A 12777-nucleotide genomic window follows, 5' to 3' on the forward strand; every position below is an offset into this window, starting at 1 on the left:
CTCTTGAAAAGGCTTTTATCTTTCAAGATCCTTGACTGACTCAATTTATGATGTTGAATAGTACATATTAACCTGAATGAACAAGACAATCAATGCTTGATTTCAAATTTAGAGGTATAGGAAGGATCCAAATGAAAGGCTTGTAGTTTTGGGACAAAAGCAGGGCTTACTGAAAGAATACACAAAAGCGGATGCCAATTCATTAAAATTTTTTGTCAAGAAATGCAGCCTCAGCAGCTAGGTGGCACAGTGGATAGATCTCTGGCTTTGGAGTCAGGAAGACCTAAGTTCAAATCCCACCTCAGACACTTGATACTTACTAACTGTGTGACCCTAGGCAAGTCACTTAATCCCAATTGCCTCACCAAAAAAAAAAGAAGAAAGAAATGCAGCCTTAACAGACCCTGAATCAGAAGCCCAACCATAACTCCAAAATCCCAATTATAGAGGACATGCCAAACAAATCTATACCTGAGAAGTGTGTGGATGACAGATGCTTACTTTCCTTTAGGGCAAGTCATCTTAATTTTTTTGTATGTGAAATGGTCACCTTTGGCAGTCTGGTGAAATCACATGTAAGAATATTTTTGACTTCACAAAGTATATAGGATTACAAAGGAAGCTAGTTATGTTGAAATAAAGTTATCTAAATAGTTATGTTGAAATAAAGTTATCTAAATAAAAAACTAAAAAGAAAAAGTTCATGGTCCCCCAGTTAGGAGCCCTTGCTTTTGTGAAATGTGCATTAGTAAAAACAGAACTTAAAATTTTTTTACTTCTCCTAATGATAAGCTTGGAACTGACTCTTAATAAGAGCAAATATTCAACTACAGTTGGTTATTTTCACTGACAGTTTACCCATAGTGGACCAAAGCATTTCTTAAAGTTGTTTCCCAGACTAATGTGATAAGAGAATGGACATGATGACAGATATTGCTTGTGCTTAGTGACTTAATAGAGTTACTGTGATCTCTTGGTGCTGCCATTTATAATCAGTGTTATTTTAAGCCAGTTGCTTAAACTCTTTGATTAGCATATGTAAATGTCCATAATAAATAATACCTGCACTATTGTTGTGAGGACAGTTCTTTGTAAACCATATAGCGTTGAAGAAGGGTGAGTTGTTATTGTCATTATCCCTATTATAGAAGTTGAGCCTTATATTGTAATATTTGTGGTATTTATTAGTAGCTGATAGGATGTCTGAAAATTTGCTTATGTGTCAGAAATTGTTTCAGGGAACCCAGTAATTAGGTGGAAGTATATGAAAGAAGTAGGTAAAGAACTATTTCTTACACTTCTCGTATGCCCAGGTGAGAAGTGACTAGGGTTTGAACTAGTGTGGTAGCTGTGTGTGGGAGAAGAGGGGAATGTTCATAAGAAATACTGCCTTGATGGAAACAACAAGATTTGGCAGCTGATTAATATTCCATTATTTTTATTTACTACAATTTGTTTAGCAATTAAACAGCTAATGGTTATCTACTTTTCCCCCAGTTCTTTACTACAGTGGTCAGTGCTGCCATGAGTACTTGACTGCTTTGGGGCTCTATAACTAGCGGAAGGAGCTCTGGGCCAAATTTCTCAATTTCTTAGCATAATTACAAAATGTTTTGGACTTTCCAAAATGTTTGGATCAGTTCACATTTTCAGGAACAATGCATATTCTCATTTTTTAGTCATCTTTACAAATTTGCTGGGTATGAAGCAAAACCTCAGAATTGTTTTGCTTTGTATTTTCTTACTGTTAGGATTTGTAGCAATCTTTCATACGGTTAAGCTCAGTTTTTGTTGTTTTTTTTTTTGAGAACTGTTTGTTCATATCTTTTGATTATGTACGTGTTGGATAATGTCTTCTGTGTTGTGTATTGGTGTTAGTTCCTTTCAACTGAAACTGCTCTTTCCAAAGTTACTAGTGATCAATTAATTCCAAAACTAATGGTCTTTTCTCAGTCCTCATTCTTGACTTCTTTTGCAGGCTTTGACCAAAACTCAGGCATTTGCTTTGCCTTTATACTCTCTTCTCTACGTTTTTATGCTGGATCTTATGCGCTGAGGGTGGGGAATGGGGAGGATCTCTCAAAGCTATGTCATGGGCTCCCTTCTCTTCTCCTAAATTTCACTTGGTGATCTCTCAGCTCCCATGGATTCAATTATTATCTCTATGCTGATGATTCTCAAATCTACTTGTCCTGCCTTAAACTCTCTTCTGACCTCCAGTCTTGCATCTCCAAATTCCTGTTGGACAACTTAAACTGGATGTCTCAAAGACAGCTAAGACTCATCATGCTCAAAATGAAATTTATTATTTTCCTCCCAAAAAACCTTCCCTCCTTCCTACCTTGTAACTGTCATTCTTATATCTTATACTGTCATTTTACCAGTCACTTGGGGTGTTATCCTCCACCCCCCATCCCCCTGTACTCATTCAATTGACAAATCCTACCTTTGTAATATTTCTTGTGTGTGCCCTTTGACACTGCCACCACTTTGGTATAGGCCCTCATCAGCTCATATCTGGACTATTGTAGTAGCCTGATGGTTGATCTCTTTGTTTTTTAAGTCTTTCCATCTTCCACTTTTCTGTCAGATTGATCTTCCTGAAGCACAGGTTTGACCATATTTCCCTCTTTGCTTCCTCCAACCCTTACTCCCATTCAGTAGCTACCTCTTACCTTCAGGATTAAATATACATTGCTTTTAAAAACTGTCCTCTTCCTATCTATCTAGCCTTCTTACACCGTACTTCCGTCCATGCCCTCTTGATATTCCTAGCACAATGTACTCCCCATCTCTAGACTCCTTGAATTTTCATTGGTTGTCCTCCAGTTCCTGGAATTCTCTTCCTCTGCATCTTCATCTCCTGGCTTCTCAGATGAAATCTCAGCTTCTTCAAGAAGGCTTTCCTAATAATAATTTTAAGTCCTTCCCTCTGAGGTTATCTCCAGTTTAATCTTGTTTTTACATAATTGTTTGCATAAAAAATGTTAATTGACTTGGTTCAATTTGATTGTTAGACCAGGTGAGAGATGCTAAACTTTTGAACTAGGGTGGTAGCTGTGTCCTTTCCATACACTATACTATCACTTTTCCTAGTACTGGAAGATATGTCACTCTTACTGGTGCCTAGGTTTTACATTAGCGTTCTTGGTTGCCATGTCTCACTGTCAACTTTTCTTGATGTTAAACAGTTCAATAAAACTATCTTTTTCAGATGAGCTAGACATCCACATTTCCATTTTGTTCTTGTGAAGCTGATGTTTTAATTAAGTCTGAGACTACATTTATGCCAGCTAAATTTCATTTGATTAGACTTCGTCCAGTGTGTGAGCTGATGTCCCTCTCAGCTTTGTTTTTACTTTCTCTATAACTTTATCTTAAGTCATAGATAAAAATGTTAAACAGCACAAAAGTCAAGTACAGATTCCTCACATTCAAGAGTCTCCTTTGGCTCTAGCTTTTGAACCAGTTCTGAGTCTGTTTAATTGTACTGTCATCTGCCTCATCTTTCTCATCTTTTCCACCAAGATATCATGGGGAAATTTGTCAGATGCTTTGATAAGATTTAAGTAAACAATAATTACAATATTCCTTTTATTTGCCAGTCTTGTAACCCTTTCAGAAAAGGAAATGAAGTTATTCCAACATGATCTGTTAATTGGCCTTTTCTCATTGTCTGAGATATTAGTGCTGCTACCCACTCCCCCTTACTTGTGTTCATTTTGTACGTATTTACATGTACATGCTATCTCCCTTCATAAAATGTGCGCTTCCCAAGAGTAAGAATTGTTAAGCAACTCCCACAGGGCCTGACACATAGTAGGCACTTAATAAATGTTGTTTGATTGACAAAGCCATGCTCTCTGTGTTCACTATTTCCTTTTCTAGATTATCCCTAACCCTCCCTTACTAATAGGCTCTACAATTTTACCAGAAATCAAATGCAAGCTCACTGACCTGTAGTTTTCAGACTCCATTCTTTTTCCTGTTTTGAAAATTAGACCAACATAAGATGCCCATCTCCAGTTCTGAAGTAGTGATTCAAAGATCATTAAGAATGGCTCAGCAGTCACATCCAATGATTCTTTTAATTTCCTGAATTGTTTATCTGGACCAGATGACTTGGATTCATCTAGGGCAGGTAGATTTTCTCTTATTATCTCTTTAATTTGGGTACCAAATCCACATTAGCCATTTTTGTTCTGTCTTTCCATTAGAGATTATTTTTCTGAGAAAGATTCTCTTTCTAGTTGGTTATAATTGTGACAGTACATTCTAAGCAGTGATCTAGTCCTTTTGTGATTTTACTCCTTTTCTCAAATAGCTAAAAACAATAACATTTGTTTTGTTATCTGTAGCTCTTTACTAGTCTCAGCCTTGGCACTCCTGACATTCTTATAAAACATACTTTACTGTTCCGTCTTATATACTTTTAAAAATTCTAACTTAAATTTTAAATTCTAATTGATTAGTGAGTTCTCTTTACATTCACATCAGTTTCTTTAGTCAGCTCCTTTTCCCTTTTTATCTTGAAGGTTATAAAATATTTGTCATAAATTATGTGCAGTAAAGTAGTATGTGACAAAGATGTCTCTGTATACCTTTTGTCCCTGCCCAGTGGAAGATGAAGATTGTCAATCTAGACATTTAATTCTTCCAGGTTTTCTTTATCTCTTGTTTTTCTTTCTTGTATCCTTTTATCCTTCATCAACCCCTCACCCTTCTTGGAAGCAAGTAACCTCCCTGACAAAGATTGTTTGGTTTTGCATATCATAAGTCCTTAATAAATGTGTGTTAAATTGACCTGAATCTTGGTCACATTCTTTTATTGACACAGGAAATATTGTCATTACATTTATTGAATGATTTTTGAGTGAGCTTGTCAGTGTTTCACATAATATTTCTTCTCTGAATGTGCACTGAAACAGCTTTGCCCCCTGTTAAAGAAATTATAGAAATCAACAAACATCAGAAATTTGATCTGTCAGGTCTTTAAAATCATACTAGATCTATTCATAAAATCTTATAATGGGTAGTCTTCCTCTGTCTACTTTCCCTTCTATGTCCAAGAAACCTGCTCCTGCTGGGAGTGAGAAAAGATCTATTTCAGGAAAGTCATTGGAGTGAAAGTTTGTATTCCTTTGTCACTGACTGCTTCTAGGATTTAGTGCCCCATACTGTAATGTACTGTAATTTTTTTAGATGTTTTTGTCATCCTATTTTATTTTTACCTCTGACAATGGAGCTTCTGACAAAGAATACCATGTCATAGGAATACATTTTATTCATTAATAGAAACATTTCTATGCACCAAATGTTTGTTTTATGTAAATCGATTAAAAATACAATGTGAAACCCTCTTCTACACTAGACCAGTAGGCCTCCATTTTAACGGCTTTTATTCAGAAAGCTGAGACACACAGTATATACTGAATCATGGTATAATTTGAAATTCAATAAAAATTTAAAATCAGATCTTACCTGTATAAGACATTATCTTTAAATAAATGTATAATACTTTAGTGAGTTATGATTTCATCCCCATAGATAGTCCTAGTGCAGATATAGCCTCTTCCTCTCTGGGAAATGATCCTCCCCTCTCCATTTAGCTATCCCATGTCTCTTCTTCCCCTTGAAGGACTATACTCAGTTTCTTTGGGTAGGTGGTTCTTGGTTATAATCCTAGCTCCTTTGCCTTCTGAAATACTATATTCCAAGCCCTCTGATTCCTTAATGTAGAAGCTGCTAAGTCTTGTGTTATCTTGACTGTGGCTCCACGATATTTGAGTTGTTTCTTTCTGGTTGCTTGCAGTATTTTCTGCTTGGCCTGGGAGCTCTGGTATTTGGCTGTGCTATTCCTCCAGGTTTTCATTTTGGGATTTCTTTCAGGAGGTGATTGGTGGATTCTTTCAATTTCTATTTTGCCCTCTGGATCTAAGATGTTAGGGTAATTTTCCTTTATAATTTCTGGAAATATGATGTCTATGTTCTTTTTTTGATCATGGCTTTCAGGTAGTCCAGTAATTCTTAAATTATCTCTCCTTCATCTATTTTCCAGTCAGTTGTTTTTCCAGTTATCTCTCCTTTATCTGTTTTCCATTGTTTTTCCAATTTTCTATTTTTTTCATTCTTTTAATTTCATTTTATTTTTTTCTTCATGTCTCATGTAATCCTTAGCTTCCACTTGACCAATTCTAATTTTTAAGGAATTATTTTCGTCAGTGAGCTTTTGTACCTACTTTTCCATTTGGCCAATTCTACTTTGTAAGGAATTGTTTTCTTCAGTCAATTTTTGTATATCTTTTTTCCATTTTTTGGTGTTGCCTTTACCAAGTGGTTGACTCTTTTTTTATGGTTCTCTTGTATCACTCTCATTTCTTTTCCCAATTTTTATTCTAGCTCTTTTATTTGATTTTTAAAATTCTTTTTGAGCTTTTCAGGATTTCTTTGGGGCCCGACACCAGTTTTTGTTCTTCGAGCTTCACATGTAGCCTTTTTGATAATGTTATCTTCTGAGTTTGTGTTTTTATCTTCCCTGTCAAAGAAACTTTCTGTGGTAAGATTCTTTTTTTGTTGCTTGCTCATTTTTTGAGCCTATTTCTTGACTTTTAATTTTATGTTAAAGTTGGGCTCTGCTCCTGGGGTGGAGGGGGCATTGTCCCAGGCTTCAGATTTTTCATGTAGCTATTTTCACAGGTAATTCTGGGGACCTGAAAGTTTTCGATTCTTCCACGGTATGAAGGAAGGAGAGATGTGGTCACTGTTCTCCTACCCTGCGCTGTGGTCTGTAAGAGACCATGAGTACTCTTTCCTGCCCTGGGCTGGTGACCAGGGTCCCCGTTCCCTTGTGTCTTCATGCTCCAGTGTGCTGGTGTTCCTCCTCACCGTGGGATTGTGACCTGGGTCTGTGACTCGGATCCCCGTTTGGGCAGTGTGACAAGAGTCCTGCACCCAGTGCTAGCAGCGTGTTCCTGCAGTCTTTTTCTGACCGGTCGTCCCTGGGGGCTGAGGGCACCAGAGTCCCTGCTGCTGATTCAGTTGCCCTGAAGGCCTGCGTAGTCTCTTTCTATTTGAGTTTGACACTGCAGTTTAGTTAAAATGTAAATTACATGAAAGGAAGTATGATTCTGATTAGAATTCTAAGATGGAAGCCCAATGAGTCCCTTACTTGCCCTCTAATCTCTTTCTTCCTTTACAATCTTTTTCTGCTAATGGGGTTTGGGGTAGTCAGGAAAAAGATAAGAATTTTCCTCAGACTTTCCCATCCTGCTGAATGGAGACTGTGAGGGTTGTAAAGGAGGCACTGGGACATCTTCACTCATAGCCTTCTCTTCACTGCAATCACCCTAGTTGAAGCCCTATCATCTCTGCTTTAGGCTGGTGTATTAGCCTTCTGATTTCTCTGCCACTAGCCTTTCACTTCTCTGATTTGACCTTCACACAGCTGCCAGAATTATTTTCCTAATATGTAGTTCTCAATGTGTCATTCCCCTGATTGAAGAGCTTCAGTGGTTCTTAGTGTCTTTAGGCTAAAAGATAACTAACTCAGTCTGGTCTGCAAGGCACTCACAGTCAGGCTTCATCTAACCTTCCTAGCATTATTTGATCCTATGTTCACTGCACTGTAGTGCCAGACTAAACCTGTTGCTCATCTCCTTTTGCTTTTTCTTGCCTCTCTATATATTCATGTAAGCCATGTTTCTTAACCTAGAATATACTACCTCCTCATTTGTCTGTAAAGAATTCTTCTTGTGCTTTAAGATGTAGTTCAGATGAAACTGCCTCCATAAAACCTTCTGATTTCCCTCAGTTGAAAGTTATCTCTCTTTTTCTTTTTTTTTTTTCCAGGGGGGCCCTAGGTAATGGGGTTAAGTGACTTGCCCAGGGTCACCCAGCTAATAAGTGTCAAGTGTCTGAGGCCGGATTTGAACTCAGGTCCTCCTGACTCCAGGGCTAGTGCTCTATTCACTGCCATACCTACTTGCCTCCCACATCAAATGAACTTTATCTATAGATTTCTACTTTGTTCTTGTCATACTTGTGGCTTTCTGTCTTATATCAGAGTTAAGTATGTGTTCTATCCTTATTAGATTTTAATCTTGAAAGCTGGGACATCCTATCGTTGTATACCCAGTGCTTAATGATAATAATTATTATAATAAAACTAGCATTTATGTAGCACATGGAGGTTTGCAATGTGCTTTACAAATGTTTCATTTTATCTTTACAATAACCTTGTAGGGTAGGTATTATTATCTCTATTTTGCAGAGGAGGAAACTGAGACAGAGAGGGTAAGTGACTTGCCCAGACACATACCTAGTGTCTGAGGCAGGATTTGAACTAGATCATCCTGACTGCAGTCCCAGTTCTTTACTGCACACTTAGCTGCTTCTAGCAACTTAGCACATTTTTGTACATAGTAGACACTGAATAAATGTTTGTTGAATTGAATTAAATAAAATTGTTGGGCGTTGAAACTGTAGTGGGCCAATTCTGGCAACATGATGAATTGAAACAGGAAAATGGGAATGAGGAGAAGGAATTCCATAGCAGCAGCATGTAAATTACTGGAGCTTAATCTTCCTGGGGTATCCCTTCTTACTTAAAAGTTCGATTTTAAGTCAGGGTTTGCCTCAGGTGGCAAAACTAGTCTTCTAGCTTTTTTCCTATGCTCCTTGTCTAGTGTTAATATTTTGAAGCAGTATTTTGAGAGAGGATGTGATTGTGGGTTGATTTCCTCCTTGCCTACCTAAATATAACTAAAATTCACAATTAATAAAAATTCACACATAACCTGTGATACTGTGGATTTTCAAACTAATTCTAACTTTTGATAGTATTGGGTGCTTTTCTAGTAGGATTTGTACATTATATTGTGTGTGTATGTGTATGCATACAAATATGTATTTTTCTATCAGATTCTGAGGTCTAGAATCTTAATGAAATTTTTACACTACATTAGAGATTCTTAATCTCTCTTAATTGATCTGTTTTCTTGTTACCCTGACATTGACCCTGTGTATATATCTTTTAAGAATTCAATTCAGCTCAGTAAACATTCATTTAGTGCCTACTACATGCCAAGCACATTGTGTGGCATTAGAGTACGATGATAAAACAAAACAGACCATGCCTCCATAGACCTTATATTCTACTGAAGAGGATATAAAATGTGAATGGATAAGTGAATGCAAAATATATATGCCATAAAGACAAAATAATTTGACTGGATAGGGGGCTGGGGGAGGGAATCAGAAAGAGGTTGGTGTAGGGCATCACCATTTAGCCGTTGCTTGAAGGGGGAGCTAGGATTTCCAAGAGGGAGTGGGGAGTGTTCCAAAAATGTGGGACAGTAAAGGCATGGAAGATTGCAAGTTGGCTAGTTTGGCTGTAATGTAGAATTGTAAGAGAGAGTAATATGAAGTCTTCTAGAAGGATATCTAGAGGCAGATTGTGAAGAACTTAATCCCAGGCATTTAAATTAAACATAGGCATCTGTATATTATCCTGGAGGAAAGAGTGAACCACTGAAACTTCTTGAGGAGAGTTAGAGTCATGTTTTAGGAATATCTTAAAAGATGAAGGCTGTGTTGGTGAAGGGAACCTCCAATTAATTAGTGGGCTATTACTATAGTTTTGGAGGCTGAATTGAGGAGGAAAAGGGATTGTAATGCAAGGGTGGAGGTAGAATTGAGATAAAGTATGTGAAGGAAAGTCAAGATTTGAATATCACTTTGGAGTTGTGAACCTGGGTTATTGGAAAGATGGTAATGTCCTCAGAAGAATTAAGGAAATTAGGAAGAATGGTAGGCTATTGGGGAAAGAGAATTCTCTTTTGGACATTGATTTGTTAAAACAAACATGTTGAGTTTGAGATGCCTGTGGGAAATCCAGATAGAGATGTGCCTAACAGGCAGGTGTTGATGTGGGACTGGAGCTTAAGAGAGAGCTGAGGGCTAGATTTGTAGATTTGGTTGTCCACCTTCATAGAAATGATATATTAAACCCATGGAAGCTGATGCTATTGTCAAAAAAGAATGTGTAGAAAGAGAAAATGGCACAGGATTCGTCTAGCATATAGGGGTGAGACCTGGATGTTGATCAAACAAAGAAGATTGAGTAGAAATACTCTGGAAGTCTACTGTAGAAGGAGGACCCAGAGAGCCGTGTCACAAAACTCCAGGTAAGAAGGAATATGTAAGTAGAGAGAACATAGTCAGCAGTATGAGATGATGATACAGAGGGGTCAGGAAGAATTAGGAATAAGGAAGAGCCATTAAATGAGATGATAAGTAGAGCCAGACCTTATTCTAATGAGAAGATTTAAAAAGTCTAGCAGGAATATTAACCACAAAAATATGAGGGAGATACTGCTGAAGCTCTTCCTGGAATTGAGGGTAGGGCACCAAATTACCATTTTAACACCAGCACCTTGTATTCTGAATGAACAATTAGAAAGCCTGAATTCTAGTTTTGGCTCAACCCATGTGACCTTTGGCAAATGATTTAGCCATTCTGAAACTTAGTGTCTTGATTTGCAAAACAAGTAAAATAATTTCCTTGTCTGACAGACATCTTGTGACAGTCAAATGAGATAACAAATGAGAAAGATTCAAAAATATTAAAGTGCCATACAAATATGATATATTTTGTAGTCACGTTTTGGAGGAGCTCTAATCTGCTTTTGGCTATATTTCAGTATTTATTAGTTCATTTATGTTGCATAGAATCATTAAATCTTAGTATTGTAAGGGAATATTTCCAACATTTTTTCTTTAAAATTCTTTTTACTAAATTAATGCTTGGTGTAAAAGTTATCATCAAATGACCAGAAATTTGTCTCCCAGGATGGATGTTACTGTAAGATGAATTCTATTGAAATTTGTCATTTTAGTGTCTTTTCCCCTTGCACTTTTGTATTTTTAATCTTTTCTAGCAAAGAAAGAGTTAATAGCATCAAGGATGTAAAGCAGGAAATGCTGTTATCCTTATGCATATGATGGAATGAATAATTTAGTATCTTCGGGAAATGCAAACTGCAGTAAGAATTCAAGCAACCTTTATCAGAGTAGTAAGCAGTATTTTGCTTGATAGCATGAAGTGAAAATTCTTTTCAGAAAAGGAAGGCTTAAACTGTTCATTCTAGGAATATTATATGGCAGTTTAAATTATAATATGGATCCAGATTTTTTTTTGGTCTGAAAACAGTAAGACTGCGTAAGAGAAATCATGGCTTACCTGCATTCTGACAATTCTCAGGAGGTAATTGGCAACTCTCCTTACCAGTATGGTTGGTAACAGGATTTGGCAGTTTCTGTGCTGTCAGAAGCGGGATAATTTCTCAAGTTTTTCTTGTAAGTGTTTATTTTTCTTATGCTTCTTTACTTGAAGATTGTTTAAGAAAAAAATGGCTAAAACGTCAGCCCTTATCCATTTTAATTTAAATCTAGACTCTAAAAAGAAGTTTAAAAAATTGTCAAGTGGTATTCCAAAATAAAATGAGGTGTGTAATTTTAATTAAAAAATTACTTTGTAAGTTTGTTTATATACGGTCTAATCTTAGACTTAGTTTGATAAATTTTTCCTTTTATATGATAATGTATGTTATAATTTGTAACATTATTGTAAATGTCATCACTATATGTTTAATCATATTTTGAGAGCCTTGTAGTATTGATACCCTTGGCTTTCATCCTCAATTTAATTTTTTTAAAATATTGTGTTTTGAGTATTAAAATTATTTAATAAGATCTCCTTAAAAATAGGAATGTCAGAAATATTCCTGCGTAAAGAAACAAGACATGTATAAAATTGAGTTATCTTAAATTAAGCCTTCTAAAAATGATCTAGATTTGTTGTATTATACTATGTTTTAAACACTTTTAGATTTGTACTCTTCTACTAAATATAAGTTGGTTTTATTCTGTTTTTAGGTAACAACATTTTTAGGTAGTACAAGCTGTACTCTAAAGTATCACACTTTTTTTCTTTTAAAAAAACTCTTAATTTTGGTAGTGGTTGCTTTAAAAGTTATTCTTTTTCTTTTGGCGATATTTAAACCAGATTATTTTTAACTCACCAATGTTTCTTGGTTACTACAAATGAGAACAGAGAACATCTCCCAAGAACTTTAGATCTTGTATAGACCATGTTGATGTAGAAGATAAAGACATATGTATATGTAGAGATAAATATCCCCCCCCACCAACTCCATACCTAATTTTGTGTTGCACATAGTCTTTGTTAGCCCTCCAAATTTTCATATTTTTCTGGGATATAAATGTATTTAGTAATGTACATAAGTTTATTTCATGGATATTCAGTGTTCTAGTTAATTTTTTCACTTCCTCTCTTTGGCACATAAACATATGTTGATTAACTTTCACAAATGGTTTTGAGGGGAAGGGAAGAAATAACAGAATGGTACACTCAGACAATGTGTTACTATAATTTTCTGTTTCAATACAAATGAAATATGTTAATTTCATGTTATAATATAAAACTTAATTTGCTATAGGCTTTTTTCATGTTGATGCAATCTTTTTGACAAATAGGTATCAGAAAAAAACATTTTAAATATTCTTATCAAAATATATTTTGCTCATTCAGAGTATTTTCAAGTGAAACTTATCTTAAACAGAATAGGGCACAAGTTTATTAGGGTACATATCGTAAATTGAACTGTCTCAGATTCATATCTCTATTTAAACTTAGGAACCAGAAGCCCATTATATTCTTATTTGTGAAATGAATGTTACTTTCTCATCTGATAGGTT

At 35.9% G+C, this 12777-nt stretch overlaps 1 protein-coding gene across 7 annotated transcripts in view; it reads left to right on the top strand.

The window, feature by feature from the left end:
* The window catches only part of LOC114049815 (protein enabled homolog), a 132594-nt gene that overhangs the window by 65756 nt on the left and 54061 nt on the right, over window positions 1-12777 (top strand). The gene's annotated exons all lie outside the window — the stretch shown is intronic.

Source organism: Vombatus ursinus, unplaced genomic scaffold (genome assembly GCF_900497805.2).
Source record: "Vombatus ursinus unplaced genomic scaffold, bare-nosed wombat genome assembly UNPS02014798.1, whole genome shotgun sequence".
NCBI classification, from domain to species: domain Eukaryota; kingdom Metazoa; phylum Chordata; class Mammalia; order Diprotodontia; family Vombatidae; genus Vombatus; species Vombatus ursinus.